This window comes from Mobula hypostoma, chromosome 3 (genome assembly GCF_963921235.1).
Source record: "Mobula hypostoma chromosome 3, sMobHyp1.1, whole genome shotgun sequence".
Classification (NCBI taxonomy): Eukaryota; Metazoa; Chordata; class Chondrichthyes; order Myliobatiformes; family Myliobatidae; genus Mobula; species Mobula hypostoma.
In genome coordinates, this window is record NC_086099.1 from 68640832 (window position 1) to 68658861 (window position 18030).

The following is an 18030-nucleotide window of genomic DNA, read 5'->3' on the forward strand; positions in this document are numbered from 1 at the left end:
GGTGTCCATTATTGAGGATGAGTTTTTGGGATACTTGGAGGCAAAGTGGGCCAAAGTTAGCATGATTTCCTTAAGGGAACATCTTGCCTGACAAATCTGTTGGAATTCCTAGAGGAAATGACAGGCAGGAGAGACGAAGAAGAGTCAGTGGATGTTGTTTACTTGGATTTTCATAAGGCCTTTAACAGGGTTCTGCACAAGAGGCTGCTTAACAAGCTAGGAACCCATGGTATTAAAAGATTCACTATAATATAGTGAATATTATAGTGGCTGACTGGCAGGAGGCAAAGAGTTGGAATAAAGGGGGCCTATTCTGGTTGGCTGCCAGAGACAATTAATATTCTTCAAGAGTCAGTATTGGGACCTCTTCTTTTCATGTTATATGTGAATGATTTGGATGATGGAATTAAAGGCTTTGTGACCAAGTTTTCAGATGATACAAAGGCAGGTGCCCAAGACTGTAAGATAAACAGGTCATATAATCAGAATTTTATAGACCAAAAATTTAAATTTTAGAAAACTCAGAAAATGTTGGAACTATGGTTGAAGTGTTGATGGTTGAATGTTTCCTTGTCTATGACAAATAATTTCCAGCATTCTTTGTTTCACAGACTTAAGGTCAAAAATTCTGGAAAGAGGTGTTTTAATGTTTTGCTGAATATTTAACCATTGAGAGGAAGTAACTAAAACATGAATTGTTTGAATTCAAAAAATGTTGTGTGAGGTATAGCCATATGTGAATTCACTCGAGAGAGAGAGAGAATGTGTATATGTGTGAGTGAGTGCAAAGTCATGAGTGTGTTAAATCTGTATTGTCAGGTGCTTGAATTAATCCAAGGGGAAATTCTGTTAATTAATGTGAAATTATGTGAATATACGTGTGTGTGTGTGTGTGTGTGTGGGGTGGGGGGCATCCATCTATCGTTTCCTTTGTTCTTTGAAATATCTATTTTTTTGTGTATTAAATGTTTCTTCTAAGTTTTTTCCCATTTTATTCATGAATCTCAGAAGGAAGAAGTGTGAGCATGGATTTTTGTTTTGTCTTATATATGTTTCAAGTTTGTGTCTTTTGATTTCTTTTTATTGGCATTGGTACAGGAGAGAGAAAGATTGTAGACTGGCTATGTGGAATCCAGGTTATGGTGATGAAAATGTAAGTGTCTCTATTTTGGATATGAGATTCCTACATTCTAAAAGGAAATTGTCATTTTAGAAATTTGGTGATTTGTGTATACACATACTGGGAATCTAAAATTTATTTTTGGTGGAAGATTGGAACATTTGGGGAGTAAACTGAAACATTGCTTCTCTCAACAAGAATGTTCCACAAGACTAAAACATATGTTGCATATTGTCAATGCTCTGCTTAGGTTTTAATTCTCTTGTAAATAACTCTGCAAAGCTGCGGCATAGTCACAGTGCGTGTCTTAAAAAGTGCAAAGGAATAGCCAAGATTCAGGTCGTTTCTGTCTCCTACAATGTAAATGTAGCTGGTGCTTTTGAAGACCAGCATGTCTGGTAAAATGCAAAGGAGACTGCATCGTTGCTGACGGTAGAAAGCCAAAGGGAGAGGGTAGACTAAGTGAATCTGCCCACTAACAACCTTGGTACAGACAATTAAATAACGATCGCCAACCTCCTGATTGAAGCAGACCTATGAGTGGAAAGGAATGGAAGCGGAAATGCAGAAGACAGAAAGAGCGTAACAGCAAGCTGTGAATAATGAGCTAAAATATAACGGTAACTTTGTATTGAAAGATGATTCTGGAAGGTAGTTTATCAGTTAAAAGATCAGAAAAAGAAGATATTCAGAAAATAGATGGGAAGGGATCTGAGTTATTTCAGAAACATAAAGTTCCACAGGCTTGATGGAAAGTGGACTGACAAAGAAAAGAAATTACACACATTATCTAAAGGCAGCCACCCCAGCCTAGAATGGGAGTGGGCCCTTCAGCTGTTGGGCCAGCAATCAAAAAAACTAGTCCAGGAGGAGTGCCACTGGGGTGAGGTCCTTGCAGCCATTCCAATAGAGAGCACCCCAAAACCTCCTGTAGATCGATCAAAGGACTGAGAAACTTGCCAGGTTATTCAGACAATGCACTTCATGGCCTGGAGTGTGAACTGTTGCCCACGAACTTGAAACAGTTACCTTGCTGGTGCCCCTGCACACAGAGCAACTACTGATAGCCACTGCTGACTTTTAGCTTTCAAGTACTAAAGAGGCGATATTATTGACTAGCTTACCTTCGCTCCTTGTAAGCGGAACAAGTGCTACACATGCCCTTACACTTCCTCCCTTACCACCATTCAGGGCCCCAGACAGTCCTTCCAGGTGAGGCGACACTTCACCTGTGAGTCGGCTGGGGTGATATACTGCGTCCAGTGCTCCCGATGTGGCCTTCTATATATTGGCGAGACCCGACGCAGACTGGGAGACTGCTTTGCTGAACATCTACGCTCTGTCCGCCAGAGAAAGCAGGATCTCCCAGTGGCCACACATTTTAATTCCACATCCCATTCCCATTCTGACATGTCTATCCATGGCCTCCTCTACTGTAAAGATGAAGCCACACTCAGGTTGGAGGAACAACACCTTATATTCCGTCTGGGTAGCCTCCAACCGGATGGCATGAACATTGACTTCTCTAACTTCCGCTAATGTCCCACCTCCCCCTCGTACCCCATCCGTTATTTATTTTTATGCACACATTCTTTCTCTCACTCTCCTTTTTCTCCCTCTGTCCCTCTGACTATACCCCTTGCCCATCCTCTGGGTTCCCCCCCCCTTGTCTTTCTCCCCAGACCTCCTGTCCCACGATCCTCTCATATCCCCTTTGCCAATCACCTGTCCAGCTCTTGGCTCTATCCCTCCCCCTCCTGTCTTCTCCTATCATTTTGGATCTCCTCCTTCCCCCTCCCACTTTTAAATCTCTTACTAACTCTTCCTTCAGTTAGTCCTGACGAAGGGTCTCGACCTGAAACGTCGACTGTACCTCTTCCTAGAGATGCTGCCTGGCCTGCTGCGTTCACCAGCAACTTTGATGTGTGTTGCTTGAATTTCCAGCATCTGCAGAATTCCTGTTGTTTCCCTCCTTATTACATTTTCATTTCTATTCTGTTGATTTTTACAATCTTCCCAATCCTCTAGCTTCCCACTAAATTTTGCTATATTGAAGGCCCCCTCTTTTGCTTTTATGCTGTTTCAGACTTCCCTTCTTAGTCAAGGTTACCTCATCCTCACTTTAGAATGTCTCTTCTTTGGGATATCCAGATTTTGTGCTTTCCGAATTTCTTCCAGAACCTCCAGCCATTGTTGTTCTGCCATCATCCCTGCTAGTATCAATTTACAATCGACTTTGGCCGGCTCATCTCTCATGCCTCTGTAGTTCCCTTTACTCCACTGTAATACTGATTTCTCTGCAAGGTGAATTCTATCATGTGATGATCATTTCTTCCAAGGGGTCCTTTACCTTAAGCCGAATCAAATCAGGCTCATTACACAACACCCAATCAAGAATTGCCTTTTGTCTATCGGGCACAACCACAAGCTGCTCTAAAAAGCTATCTGATAGCATCCTACAAACTCCTTTTTTTGGGATCCAGCGCTAACCAGGGTTTCAAGCACTGCAACGCATCAGGAAGGGGGAGGGTTAACCTGACATTGTTTTTCAAGAGGCAATCACACCCATTAGACTAATTGGCTGAAGCTCTTCCAGCACTACCTCTTGGATCCCCTTACTTGCCTCACTCATAGTCACACCATCTTGACTCTGACCACAGCCCAAATTTGAAGTAGTTTATGTGACTGCCTCCTGTAACGTACTTTACAGTTAACTCCACCCTTCCCTGTCGCACTGCATTGTTTGAAGCTCAGTTTCCAAGTCACCAACTATGAGCCTTAGTTCCTGAGCAGCCAGCACTGGCTGCAGATATGGTCACCAGGAAGCACAATGGGGTGCACTAGCTCCCACATCCAGCAGCTACCACACATTACCTGATCCTACATCGCTACTTTATTGAATTTGCTATGAACTGATATATTTTTAGTTAGCCACTATATAAAAAAACCCTTTCCTGCCTGCCACTCATCTATGCCTCCTTATCAAAGCCACTTCTCACCAAAGCCTCAGTTCCACACTCTAACTCTGACCACTCCAACAATGGCCACTCCCACACTATTTAAACCTCACTGCTTTTTATTGGCCCACGTGAACTAAATATGGAATACTGAAGTGGGTGATCATAGGCAGCATCTCTATTTATTTAGAAAAAGATTGAAAAGGTGAGCACTGACTGGTTAAGATTCTTAACTCCCTAACAGTAAAGAAAAACACAAAGCAAGGTTTGTTTTTCATCGGTATTCTTAGCATCAAATTCGCTGCAGCCACTCTGTTTAACATCAGCCAATTCTTGCACTTCACAGTCACAAAGAAACTACAAATAGAAAGGGGGGGTTTTGCTCTGGTTTTCCCCATTATGCTCAAGAATAAACCGAGTTATCTTGAAAGCTTCAAAAGTAAATAGAGGAAAGCCTGAACACATCTATTGTAGATTTCTGAATTAAAAGCCAATTTTTAGGGAGCATTTGCAAAAATATTCTTAATACTTATATACACATTATAGCTAAAACACTCTGCTAAGTTGTCAACACCAACATTCTGCAGTTAATGGATAGGAATGTGTCTTCAGTATATATGAAAATATAATCCTCAGGGAATACAGAAGCTCACATTATACAACGTTGCCATTTAAGCTACTGCCACTCCAACTGATTCATCACTTATGGTAGAGCTTTGCTGCATGAGTCAAGGCCACTCAAAAAATAATTATCCAAACCCTCACCAGTGGCTGCTGTAACCAGGTAAATAGCTATCAAACAGATCTGCATGAAATCTGGAACATTTTAACTCTTGTATGTGGAGAAACTGCAACATTTGTCAAAGAATATCAGCTATTAAGAGGATTTTTAGTGTACAGACAAAGGCATGTTATTGACCCCATATGGGCATGAAAATTATCTTTTTATAGAATACAACATGTAAAATCCATTATCCTATTCCACATCTTGATTTGAGAGGCTTTAATGTAAAATCAAAAAGTGTGTCTTTTTTAGTCGGCTTGACAGTGTCTTCTGCATTTGTCGGGTCTTCTTCAATTCATTAATGCTCTGAGATAGAAAATGAGCTTGTTAAAAAGTTGAATTGTGTGTTGCTAGATATCCTTTACTACATAATATGAAGTTTTTCTGAAGAAATTACATTTAAAAATAAAAGCAAGGTATTATATCGCCTCATAGCAGGCAACATTTCTGTAAGCAAGTAAGTAGTTTGAGTTCTCTTTGTGTTTTATATGGATGTCATTCCCTCCCTCCTTCAAGAGACCAGACTGAAGGTGGTGGCTTCTCTTAGGCATAAAGTGTATATTGTGTTCTTGCTAATCTACTCAAAATTTATATGCTGCTCTGCAGTATCCAGCATTATTTTGGTTACAGATCTGTTGTCCAACAGGGAGGAATTTGAGTCATAAAGCCTCAACTTTATATAAAAATTGAGATTGGGGCCAGTACTAGTTTGGCAGATACACTGTTTGGCATGCTCCTTTTTCTTTATTAGTAAAGTTAGGAGCTGTCAACCCTGGTCTCGTTAACAGGTGCATTTATTTCTCCAGCAACATGCACAAAATACTGGCGGGACTCAGCAAGTCAGGCAACATTCATGGAGAGGAATAAATAGTCGAAGTTTTGGGCTGCAACTCTATCCAGATGATGGGTCTTGGCCTGAAACCTGTTGTTCATGATTTCCAGATTCTGCAGAATCTCTTGAGTTCATGATTTATTTCTTCAGGTAACTTCCATTACGACTGCACATGTTCTAATTGATATGGCTTCTCCTAAGGAAAGTTATTTGATGGCATGAACTTCATCATTTATTAGATTGCACTTTAACATGTTTGGATGTGTGTTCATATTGTATTGGCATATTTGCCCTTTAGGGAAAGGAGAATGATGTGGAAAAAAGACTGCTTGGACAATGTACTGCCTTGAAGACAATGCAGCCATTTTCTGATGCTGAATGAAGGACTGTGATTAATGATTTGGCATGAATTGATTGATGAATGTCAGTGTTGTGATAAAGTTTGATGAATTAGAATCGGTTTTACTAATTGGCTATTGAAGTTCAAGCAGATCATCTTTTATTCCCCTCTTTGTCAACCATGCACCCAGCCCCATTCCAACAATTCCATTATTTCTTCATAACAATATTTAATTCTGGTATAATTCCTTACAGGAACTACCATTTCCTGATATCTGTCACCACATTAGTTGTATTATTTCGAAAGCTAGATATGGTATCATGTTATTTGCCAATGCACCTGATATCAAAGTGAATTCTGTTACTTTTTAATTGAACAATTTCTTCTGCTTTTTCCTATCAGTTCCATCCTAAGTGACTTTAATTGTCATTATTGAATGGTAATTATGGGACGAAGTCAAGGGCTTATCTAATAACTCAGCCAAATTATGGTACTCTGTGCACTTAAGAGTTCTGAGATCACTTGCTCCAGTCTTCAACATTAAGCTTTCTGGGGCCGTATATGAAAGATAAAGATAAAGAATATCAGTGAGAAACCAGATGATGGCTGTTGATGCTCCAGAGGTAGTAATGATCTCCAATTAGATTCAAGTCCTGAACCTTCCAAAATGATTTTCAGTAGCATCAACGTGGCAAAATGTTCCACATTTTATTAGAACATGGAACATTTTGTCTCATTGATGCTGAAGCACAGAGTCTTGCATTACTTAGTGGGAGATTTAATGCATAAGGCAATGGAGTGGTTCAATGTAATTAGAGTGGTAGGAAAATTGTCTGATTTAGCAAGATGATGTGGACAATTTGAGCCATGTGTCCTGTTTCTACACTACAGATTCCATGTAATCCACTCTGTAGTGTAATTATCAATGAACCATGTCCACCTAAATAAACTAATGACTCTTGAAAAGGTAAAAAAAAAATGAAACCCTGCCCCGAGTCCTTGTTTCATCTGCTTTTGGTGTTCTAATTTTCTTGAAGGATGCAAGCATATGTATATAGAACCCTTGTTTGCACCCCTACGTTTGTTTCCATTTCCTTGCCGTTCTTTGTTCTTGAGCTTAATTAAGATTGGATCTGGATGTTTCAAATTTCTGCTGACTACAGTGTTCCTGGTTTACATTCTGCAACTAAGCTAAAACAGAACAGATGGGCAAGGGGTACAGAAATTGGAATGTTTCCTAATGCATTTGCAAACTTCAGCTGTGGCCTTGGACACTACAATCAAAATTGTGGTACACGGTATTGAATATAGGCCAGGAGAGATGAGGGATCATGGTCATGGACCTGGGATTGGGATGGTGATCTAGTCAGCAGCATGGGTTCAAGGTGAATGGCAAAGTGACAGCACACAGAAGATGGAGTAGTACAGCAGAGGAATACGCCCTTTGGCCCACGACGTCAATCCAAACTGATCTCACCTACCTGCTCACGTGTCTGTATTCCACCAATCCTACCTGTTCTTATGCCTCTTAGGTGTTGCTATCGTAGGGGAGGCACAGGCTGGGCCTTGGGTTAGTAATCAGGAAGGTGGCTTTGGTAAGAGATCACCAATTGGGATTAGAGCTGTCAGAGCAGGGGTGTCGAGTTCAGCAATCTGATGAGAGGCTTTGGCAAGGGGAGAGTTGCAGATAGAGACTGAGGCCTTCAGAAGATATCTAAAGAAATACTGGGAAGGACAGCTAGAGGGGGAGAACCTGGGGAGGTGCACTCGCTGGAGACAGATCGCTGTGGGTGTATGGAGTAGAATGTACACCTATGAGAGGGAGAGATTACTGGGCAATATGAGTGTAAATGCTATGGGGGAAAGTGGGGCCAGAAGAACGAAGGGTTGGATTGGGGTTTAGTTCAGTCCTCGTCAGCGTTGCACAATGAAAACAGGGTTACCTGGGAAGTACCAAATTGTAGCCTTGCCCCTTGTTAATTTGGGCTGATAATGTAGTTTTATGGAGTTGAAAAATGAAAGAACACCTCACAAAGGGCAGTGCTTATTCACATTTCTGAATGGCACAAAATGAAAAGGGGATTGCCCTCACTGAGTTTCGCTGCATGATGATTACAATTTTCAATAATTTAGAGCTGAACCAAGGATGTTTTCTAATTTCTGAGGTTGTGAGCCTTAAACAGGCAGGCTACAAAACTCTGCATATATCAAGTGAGAGATCCACCGCAGACCAGGAGGTAGTAAAAGTATAAAATGTAAGTAATGGGAAACTAAGATGATAGAAAAATGCTCATTCTTAAGTTATTCGTGACCTCCATGACCTTGTTGGTGAATAGAATAAAAATATTTTGTGTTGTTGTTTGAAGAGTGCTTAACCTTATTCAGTGCACATCCCATTTTGGAAGCATTTCAAAAGTGTTTTTAGACATTCGAATTTTCCTACCGTTCTCTAATTGTTGGCCATAACCTTGACAATGTTTATGGAAACTCTGGAGTAATGACCGCCATTTCTGCCACAACTAAGCTATCTGTTTGGTAAATCCTTTCTAAAAGCTTTCCTGCTTTGTGACTTGATTGAATTAGTTGGGTTGGTTCTGGTAAATTGCTCTGAAGTGAAGACTCGATCTTCACGATGACAGGAAAAAATAGTAGTTTTTTCTCCTTCTAGTTTTATAAGTATGCCTGTTTAAAAAGTATTCTTGACTTTTGTTTTTGAGAGAAGTATGTTTCTATTGCTAGAAAGATTGTTAATGAGAGCTGAGAGAAGCATCAAAACTGGCGTACTGCTCATGCACATTATATTATGATTTATTTTTCCTTGTCAATAATCTTGTTTCATGCTCTAAATGGAGCTCTCACTTACAAGAAAAAATGCTGTTCTTACTGTATTTTCAGTGGGATACATTTTTCAGCATGTCTGTCCATTATGTTGTAATTAGTTTCATTCTCAAAATGCTATTACTTCAAGTTTGCCTCCTATATTCCTGTTTCTTATCTACAAGTTTCTTCATAAGCATCAACATGTAAATAATCCACATCAGCTTCTGCAGCCTCTACTTTCTGAGGCTGAAGTGAGCTGAACTGTGCACATCCATACTCCGACCATTCTATAGAGCATAGTAGGGAGCATCTTAACAAGTTGCATCACTGCTTGATATGGAAGCTACACTGCAGTGGACAAGAAGGTTCTACAACAGGTAGTCAAAACAGTCTTGCATCTTGAATTATAGATGTCCTGACACCAACAACCTCACTCAAATGCTTAAACATCTCTAAATTGCCAGTCCTTCCAGATGAGTCAACACCTTACCTGCAAATCTGTTGTGATCGTCTACTGTATCTGGTGCTCCCAATGCAGCCTCCTCCACGGTGGTAAAATCCCACATAGATTGGGGGACTGCTTTGTCGAGCACCTTTGCTGTATCTGCAAAAAGGATGTTTGCTTCTTTGCCAACCATTGTAATTCCAATCCCCATTCCCGTTTTGACATGTCGGTCCATGGCCTACTCTGCTGTCACAATGAGGCAACTCTCTGGTTGGAGGAGCAACACCTCATAATCATAGGCAGGATCAAAGATAGCGATGAATCAGCATACAGGATGGAGATTGAAAATCTGGCTGAGTGGTGTCATAACAAAAACCTCTTACTCAATGTCAGCAAGACCAAAGAGCTGATTATGGACTTCAGTAGAAGGAAACTGGAAGTCCATGAGCCAGTCCTCATCGGAGGGTCAGAGGTAAATTGTAAATTCCTCGGTGTTATTATTTTGGAGGACCAGTCCCGGGCCCAGCACGTAAGTGCAATTATGAAGAAAGAATGGCAGCACCTCTACTTCCTTAGGAGTTTGTGGAGATTTGGCATGACATCTAAAACTGTGACAAACTTCTAGAAATGTGTAGTGGAGAGTCTATTGACTGACTGCATCACAGCCTGGTAGAGAAACACCAGTGCCCTTGGATGGAAAATCCTACAAAAAGTAGTGGATATGGACATTATAGCCCTCCCAATCATTGAGCACATCTACATGAAACACTGTCGCAGGAAGGCAGCATCCATCATCAGGGACCCTCCACTATCCAGGACGTGTTCTCGTCTTGCTGCTGCCATTAGGAAGAAGGTACAGGAGCCTAAGGACTTACACCACCAGATTCAGGAACAGTTACTACTACTCAAGCACCAGGATCTTGAACCAAAGGGGATAACTTCACTGGACTTCACTTCCCTATCTTTGAAATGTTCTCACAACCAATGGACTCACTTTCAAGGACTCTTCATTTCATGTTCTCAATATTTATTACATATTTATTTACTGTTATAATTTCCTCTTATATTTGTGTATCTTGTTGTCTTCTGCCCTCTGATTGAACACCCTAGTTGGGAGATCTTTCACTGATTCTGTTATGGTTATTATTCTACAGATTTATTGAGAATGCCCACAAGAAAATGAATCTCAGGGTTGTATGTAGTGGCATATATGTACTTTGATCATTAAATTTACGTAGAACTTTTGAAATTTGAACTTAATATTTATATAATTTCTTAGCAGAGATGAGTTTCTGATTAGAATCAGGTTTAATGTCACTGGGATATGTTGTAAAATTTGTTAACTTAGTGGCAGCAGTACAATGCAATTGATAAATAAATAACTATATAGAAACATAGAACATAGAAACATAGAAAACCTACAGCTCAGTACAGGTCCTTGGGCCCACAAAGCTGTGCCAAACATGTCCTTACCTTAGAAATTACCTAGGGTTACCCGTAGCCCTCTATTTTTGTAAGCTCCATGTACCTGTCCAGGAGTCTCTTAAAAGACCCTATCATATCTGCCTCCACCACTGTCGCCGGCAGCCTATTCCACGCACTCACCATTCTCTGTGTTAAAAAAAAAACTTACTCCTGACATCTCCTCTGTACTTAATATATATAAGGTTGTATATATACATCGTTAGTTTATAATATAATGTATATACATTGTTAATTTAAAGATAGTGCAAAAAAAAAGAAAAAAAAAGTGAGGTAGTGTTCATGGGTTCACTGTCCATTTAGAAATCTGGTGGCTGAGGGGAAGAAGCTGTTTCTGAATCGCTGAATGTATGCCTTCAGACTTCTGTAACTCTTTCCTGATGGTAACATTGAGAAGAGGGCATGTCCTGGGAAATGAAGTTCCCCCATACCAGACAGTGATGCAGCCTGTCAGAATGCTCTCCACAGTACATCTGTTGAAGTCTTCAAGTGTTTTAATTGACAAACCAAAATCTCCTCAAATTCCTAATGAAATATAGCCACTGTCTTGCTTTCTTTACAGCTGCATTGATATGTTGGGACCAGAGATATTGACAGCCAGAAACTCGCTCCACTTCTGATTCTCTTTGAGGATTGGTTCGTGTTGCCTCATTTTTACCTTTTCTGAAGTCCATAATCAGCTCTTTGGTCTTACTGATGTTGAGTGCAAGGTTGTTGCTGTGACATCACTGAACTAGCTGGATATCTCGCTCTTGTACATCCTTTTGTTTCCACCTGACATGTAACAATGGTTGTATTATCAGCAAACTTATAGATGGCATATGAAGTATGCCTAGCGCAGTCATGGGTGTAGAGAGATTAGAGCAGTGGGCTAAGCACATACCCCTGAGGTACGCCAGTGTTGATCATCAGTGAAGAGGAGATATTATTACCAATACACACAGATTGTGGTCTTCTGAGTGGTAAGTTGAGGATCCAATTGCAGAGGGAGGTATAGGGGCCCAGGTTCTGTAACTTATCAATTAGGACTGATGGTATTATTCAGTGAGCTATAGTCAATGAAGAATCATACATCCACACTGGCATTAGTACCACCTGTTCCATTTCTGTATTCTCAAATTAGCTGCCACTGAAACTCTTAACTGGGACTTCCTAACCTTTACTCTTAACTATTCCTAAACTGATATCCAGCATTCTACTTTTTGTCCAATATAAACTTGAGGTCATCAACAATTCTGCATCCATCTCTCAATTTTACAACTCTACTTCATTTCTGAATCATACCTGAACTGTGGTACCTGTGGTCTAAGCATTGTTCCAGTTTTAAAATGTTAATGATTTCAAATTGCTTGCAACCCTCAAAATACTTGAACACCTCCAGTTCTAGTTCTTGTATCCTCAGTTTTAGTTCCTCCACCTTTACCACTGCTGCAAAGTACTCTGCCTCTTTATCTGTCTTTCATCTTTTTAAGATGTTTCTTTAAAATGTACTTCCTTGACCAAGCTTTTGGCCATCTGCCTTAGTATGTGGCTCAGTGTCAAATTTTGCTTAGTACTCCTCTTTGCAGTAGTGTATTTGCAATTTATTACTTCATTAAAATTGTTATATCAATGCCGGTTTTTGTTGCTGTTGTAATCAGAAAAATTCCCTGTACAGTTGTGTTTTATTGTTGCAGAAAGCTTCATCATAATATCACAGCTACTGAGACTGTCTTATTAAAATGTATAATGTTCATAGTAAATTGTATTTCCAAACCTCTACTGCACTTGATGAAAATACTGCTAACAGTTTCTGACCAAATAATTTTTCTTGAGAGAATGTAATGAAAGATTGATGAATTATAGTTAGCTGCTGATAAAAATTTAATTCTCAACAATGCTTGCTACTTTGCTTCTGACTGGAAAAGTCTTTAGTCATAATTCTTGCCATTAGCCATTTTCTCTCATTGTGAGATTTTTTGATTTGAAGTTGTGAAATCTGTTGTTAGTAACAAAAGTAACTAGGAACATTTTAAAAACTTGTTTAGTTATTGTGTCATAAAAGGGCTTAGGCTATTTCTACATACAGCCATCAAAATTCTAGTCTGTAATTTCATGCTGTTGAGGTACAACATTATATAGGGCTATGGTTTTAAAATAATTAGAAGAAAAATAAATAAGGAAATTTTTCTTCCATATTAGATCCTGATAAGAATGTGCTGGGATGAAATATGAAAAAAAACAAGCAGTTACTTTAGAATTAGATTTCCGAGAATATTATTTTTCATTTTGGGGGAAGCACATGGCCACCTCTCATTGTTTCGAAGCACTTGATAGAATAGGCCAGTCAGCTTATTGTTCCCCATGGGATTCGCTCCACACCCCCTACCCAGTCCCAGGATGTAATTTGCTGAATCTTCAAAGCATTCCCTCTATCTTGAGTATATCCTTTCTTGGATAAGAGGACCAGGTATGTAAATAAGGCCTCACTACTTGTCTAAGTAATTTCAGCAGGTTCAAGTCCTCTTGCAGTTCAGGCTGATGTAACACTCGTCTTCCTAGTTGCTCTCTGTGCCTACACATTTACTTGAAGTGGCTGGTGTGAAGGGTATCCAGTTCCTTTGAACACCAGCAGCTTTAAGTATTTCACTGTTGAAATATACTCCCCTTCCTACTTCTACCTGACACTCGCCCACAGTTTGTACCTGCTCTTGCCCATTTGCTTTTCCTTTCAGCTTCCCCTGAATTTTCACTCCATTCAAACACCTAGCTTTGTATCGTTAGTAAACTTGAATATTTTCATTTGATCCCTTCATCGATGTTGATTGTGAACTGGTAAGACCACAGCACCAGTCCCTGTGGCACAGCCTCCCAACCAGAAATGACCCTTTTTATTCATGCTCTATCTTCTACCTACTATCCAATGTTCAGTCTGTACCAGTATTTTACTACCTTACTATTTCCGTAATGGTCTAATGAAAATCCAAATGTATTTCATGCACTGATTTTCCTGAGTCAACTTTACTAATTATAACATCAAAAGCTTTAATGACTTTTTGTAAATCATTGATGGCTGTTCCCAATTAACATTGGTATTGATTTATTATCGTCGCATGTTCCTAGGTACAGTGCATTGAGGTAGAATATGGTAAAACAATAATAATGTTAGTGTAAGAGCTACCAAAAAAAGTGCAGTGCAAGTAAACAATGACATTGAAAGATTATAATGAGGTAGAATGTGAGGCCAAGTGTCCATTTTCAAGTTATCATGTGTTATGTGTACTACTGTGTTCGACCCCGGGTTCAGAGAAACTTTCTCTCATTTCTATGTACACTATACGGTTATATGTTATATACATGCGTATAGTTAAATGACAATAAACTTGACTTGAAACTTGATTTTGTTGTACAAGATGTCCGTTCAAGAGTTTGATCAGTGGGATAAAAGCTGTCCTTGTGCCTGGTGATTCGGGCTTTTAGGCTTTTGTATCTTTTGATGGAAGGGAGAGGGGAGAAGAGAGAATGACCTCTGGGTGGGTGGGTCTTTGATTATGCTGGCTGCTTTACTGGGTGAATGGGGTCTTTGATTATGCTGGCTGCTTTACTGAGGCAGTGAGAAGAATCGAGAAGTATCCTCTTAACGATGGATTCTAGTATGTTCCTTGCTAGTGATATTAGTGTGCTGGTCAGTAGTTTTCCTTTTTTCACCATCTCCTGACAGTAGGACCCTATTGTTTTCTCTCCAGATAGTCCTGAACAAAACAATTTATTCATGTTGGACGGGGATTACTTGCTGAATAGGTGTAGCTGAAATGCTCAATATCAGTAATGTATCTTAAGAAATATCAGTGCAGACTGATGATAAATAATCAGAACTCATCCTGTTACCCAACTTTATTTTTAATAATCTTATGTAAAACAAAGTTTCATTAATTGCTTATTTTCCTTTATTATTATAATATTTGAAGACATTGACAATAACTTTGTTATCAGAATCAGGTTTAATATCACTGGCATATGTCATGAAGTTAATTGGAGGATTTGGATTAAGCCTTGATGTGACCTTAGAGTCACGTAGTACACAGAAAAGAGCCCTTTGGCCCACCAAGCCTGCACTGAACATTAAATGCCTTTTACACCAAACCTGCTATAATCCTTTTATATTCTCCTATCAACTCCTCCTAAGTTCCCCTACTCACCAGAGGCAACTTACTCTGCAATTTGCCACCTGCTTAGGGATGTGGGAGAAAACCAGAGAACTTGGAGGAAACCCACATAGATTTACAATGAACATGAAAACTCCACACAGACAGTGCCAGAGGTTAGGATTGAACACATTTCACTGGGGCTGTGAGGTAGTGGCTGTTCAAGAAGCACTATTATGTCACCGGAATTGTTTCTTTGTTGTTATCTTGTGATTTATTTTAGAATCCCGATCCATTTATTTCCCCTTTTATTTTCCAAAACTGTTTTTAATGAAATAGGTCATAGGTTATATTTTATAAATAAAATACAAAATGGAAATTTCATAGTACCTTGAGAAGTGACAGAGCATTTTCCTCTCTCATTGAACTTCTTAATTACAGAAATGTTTCCAACAAATTTGAAAGTGACTATTCTGCTTGTAGTAACAGATTGGTAGAAATCGTGATTATAGGATGTTTGCAACATTGAGAAGAGGTTTTCCCACACTTGCAGTACCCGTTTGTAATCAGTAAGATATCGGAGGATGTAACTAGGCTATGGTCTGATATGGAAGTGCAGAAAGGTTGAATGAAATTGGATCAGCATATTAATAAATGAATAAGCTGTCATTCTCGGGAGGTTCGGTCCATAGTTCATTGAAGTACATGGCTATATCAGGAGCACTCAAGATCACCTGATGCATACCAAAGCCTGTGGGAATAATTCTAGTCAGCATGTTGTCTGTAGTGTGAAGGCATCTGACGTGCTCGGCAATTTAATTCCTTTCCGCTGCAGTAATTGAAGCGGGTAGGAGAGGAAAATTAATAGCAGCATGCTACATAGAGCAGTTTATTTTCTCTTTAGACCTTCTACAAGATACCATGTGCTAGACTGAAATGAAGATTGCACTTTCTAGCGCGATAAAGAAATACATTTGCAATCCCCTAGGCTGGCAGTTCTCTAACACAGAGAAATATATCTGCTGTACTGTAAGTACTTGGAGCATGTTTTTTTTCCACACTGTATGGCACTGGTGATTACAATAGTGCATGATGTAACCCATATATTTCTAAATAACAGCCAACTTTTTGGCTATAACTGTGTAGTGGTGAAGGTACATAAAGGATATTTTCACTGAGTCTATTTTGGATGAAAATGCTTTGGTAAAAATACCATGGGTATGTCAGAGGTTAAATTGAACAATTGTAATAAACCACCTAAAACTCAACTACAGCAGCTGCTGGCAGTGTGCAGCTGTGTTGTGGTTGATGGGAGACCAGTGCCAAGATTGAGGTTTGAAAGCTTTAATTGTAACAGATTTGTGGGGCAAGGATATTGTGTGCAAATGCGAGGTTCCATGGTATAGTGTACTGGACTGTTTTTTAAAAAAACACAAAAGGTCACTCCTTTGTGAAATGGAAGATAAAAACCCCTGGCAGTAATTCCAGTCACTTCATTATCAATCTGCCGTTACATGTCATTAATTGTTGAGTTTACAACAGATTCTTTTTTTTCTGAAAGCAATTTATTTTCCTGATGGGTGATTCACTGTTCAAACTCTCTCAAAATTGATGCAAGGGTTTCTGTACAGTTTCATTTACTTCTTTAAATTTATGATGGGTCACATGTTATGGAGGATCTACAATTATAATAAAAGAAACTATTCAGAATAACAGTGCTTTATAAAATGTGAGCACTGTGGCTTTGAGAAAATAGTGTTTTGAACGCTTGTGCCTTGCTTCTATTTGTGACTGGATCTTTGATTGTGATTACGTACTGCTTGCTCTCAGTCTGCACATGACATTTCAGATCGATGAATTTGATAACTAGTGCAAGTACTTTCTCTTTGCTGCCTACAAATAGATGATTATTTTTCCAGTGGTTTATTTTTAATGCTATGCATTCACTTTTTATAGAAATGTGTAGATGAGTACTTTTTGTGGATGGGGAATTAGATTATTTATGAATTCTATCAATTGTAGGGAAAATAAGGCACTTTAATGACGATTGCCTTTATTAGGCTGGGTACTTGTTAGGATGCAAATATACAGATTTTACATTTGTTGCTCAAATGCACTGTTGAAAAGCTTATTCGATTGTTATGTTAAGTATGTGTAAGTTCTATAATTCATATGTGCACATTTTTTTATTGGTATGATTCTCTAAATTTTCTCAGCCTGGTGATTTCAGAATTTTTTTTATCCCTGCATTTTCTTGGCATCTCTTCGGAATATGATGTGCTAGATGTTGCATTGCCCATTCTTCTTGTAGGATTTCCTGGAGAATTTGTTGAATAGTGTTCTGACCCTGTGACGTGAATCATGTGATATTGGTTCATATGACATTCATTAATATTATTGGATTTACCTTCTGTGCCCTTTATAGTTGAGACTCTTAGTGATTTTTGTATCAAGATCTGTTAGCACAATAGTGGGCGAAGACAGAAGATGGAGAATTGACTCCATAGAAGTAAACTATTTGAGTGCTGTCCTACCTGTCTAAGATCTTCACAAAGAATACCTTGAAAATATCTTTGAAGCTCTTTTTTTTCAATTATTGGACCATTACTGCTGTCCAGTTATTTTTCCTTATTCAAGGAAATGCAACATCTGAGGACCTATCTAAACAGTGGTATCATTTGTAAAAATTATGTTATCAATGTTCAATATCATGAAATCAATCTGAAAGCTGATTGGTATTTTTAATTCTCTTAGCATACTGTCAAGCAATCCACATTATGTGAATGTACTACTTCTCAATAATGTTTTTATTGATCAAATACTGCTCATCATTTTCCATTTAGTTATTCATAGTAATGCTGCATTGCATAATCTTTGGATGAGCAGAGAATGAGGTCTTTTGCCCTGCTTGTCCATGCCAGGTGAAGAAATTACATTCAGACAAATCCCCTGTCTCAGCTGGTGGTCTTGGAGGCTTTTGGGTTATAATATATCAAACATTCATTTAGGTACTTTGCAAATGAGGTAAAAGATCCTTGCTTCCACCAATTTTTCTGGCAGTAAAGGTTTGAACGCTATCTCCCCCCTCCCCACCCTCCCTCCCCAACTTTTTACATGAAGTTACTT

At 39.1% G+C, this 18030-nt stretch overlaps 1 protein-coding gene across 11 annotated transcripts in view; it reads left to right on the plus strand.

Moving 5' to 3' along the window:
- The window catches only part of apbb2b (amyloid beta (A4) precursor protein-binding, family B, member 2b), a 318859-nt gene that overhangs the window by 249533 nt on the left and 51296 nt on the right, over positions 1–18030 (plus strand). Inside the window, exon 1 of one of the 11 annotated variants that reach the window (XM_063043257.1) lies at positions 15759–15933. The exons of the other annotated variants lie outside the window; for them this stretch is intronic. The gene's annotated coding sequence lies outside the window, so the exon portion shown is untranslated. Of the gene's footprint in view, positions 1–15758; positions 15934–18030 lie in introns of those variants that run through there. 11 annotated transcript variants of the gene reach the window in all.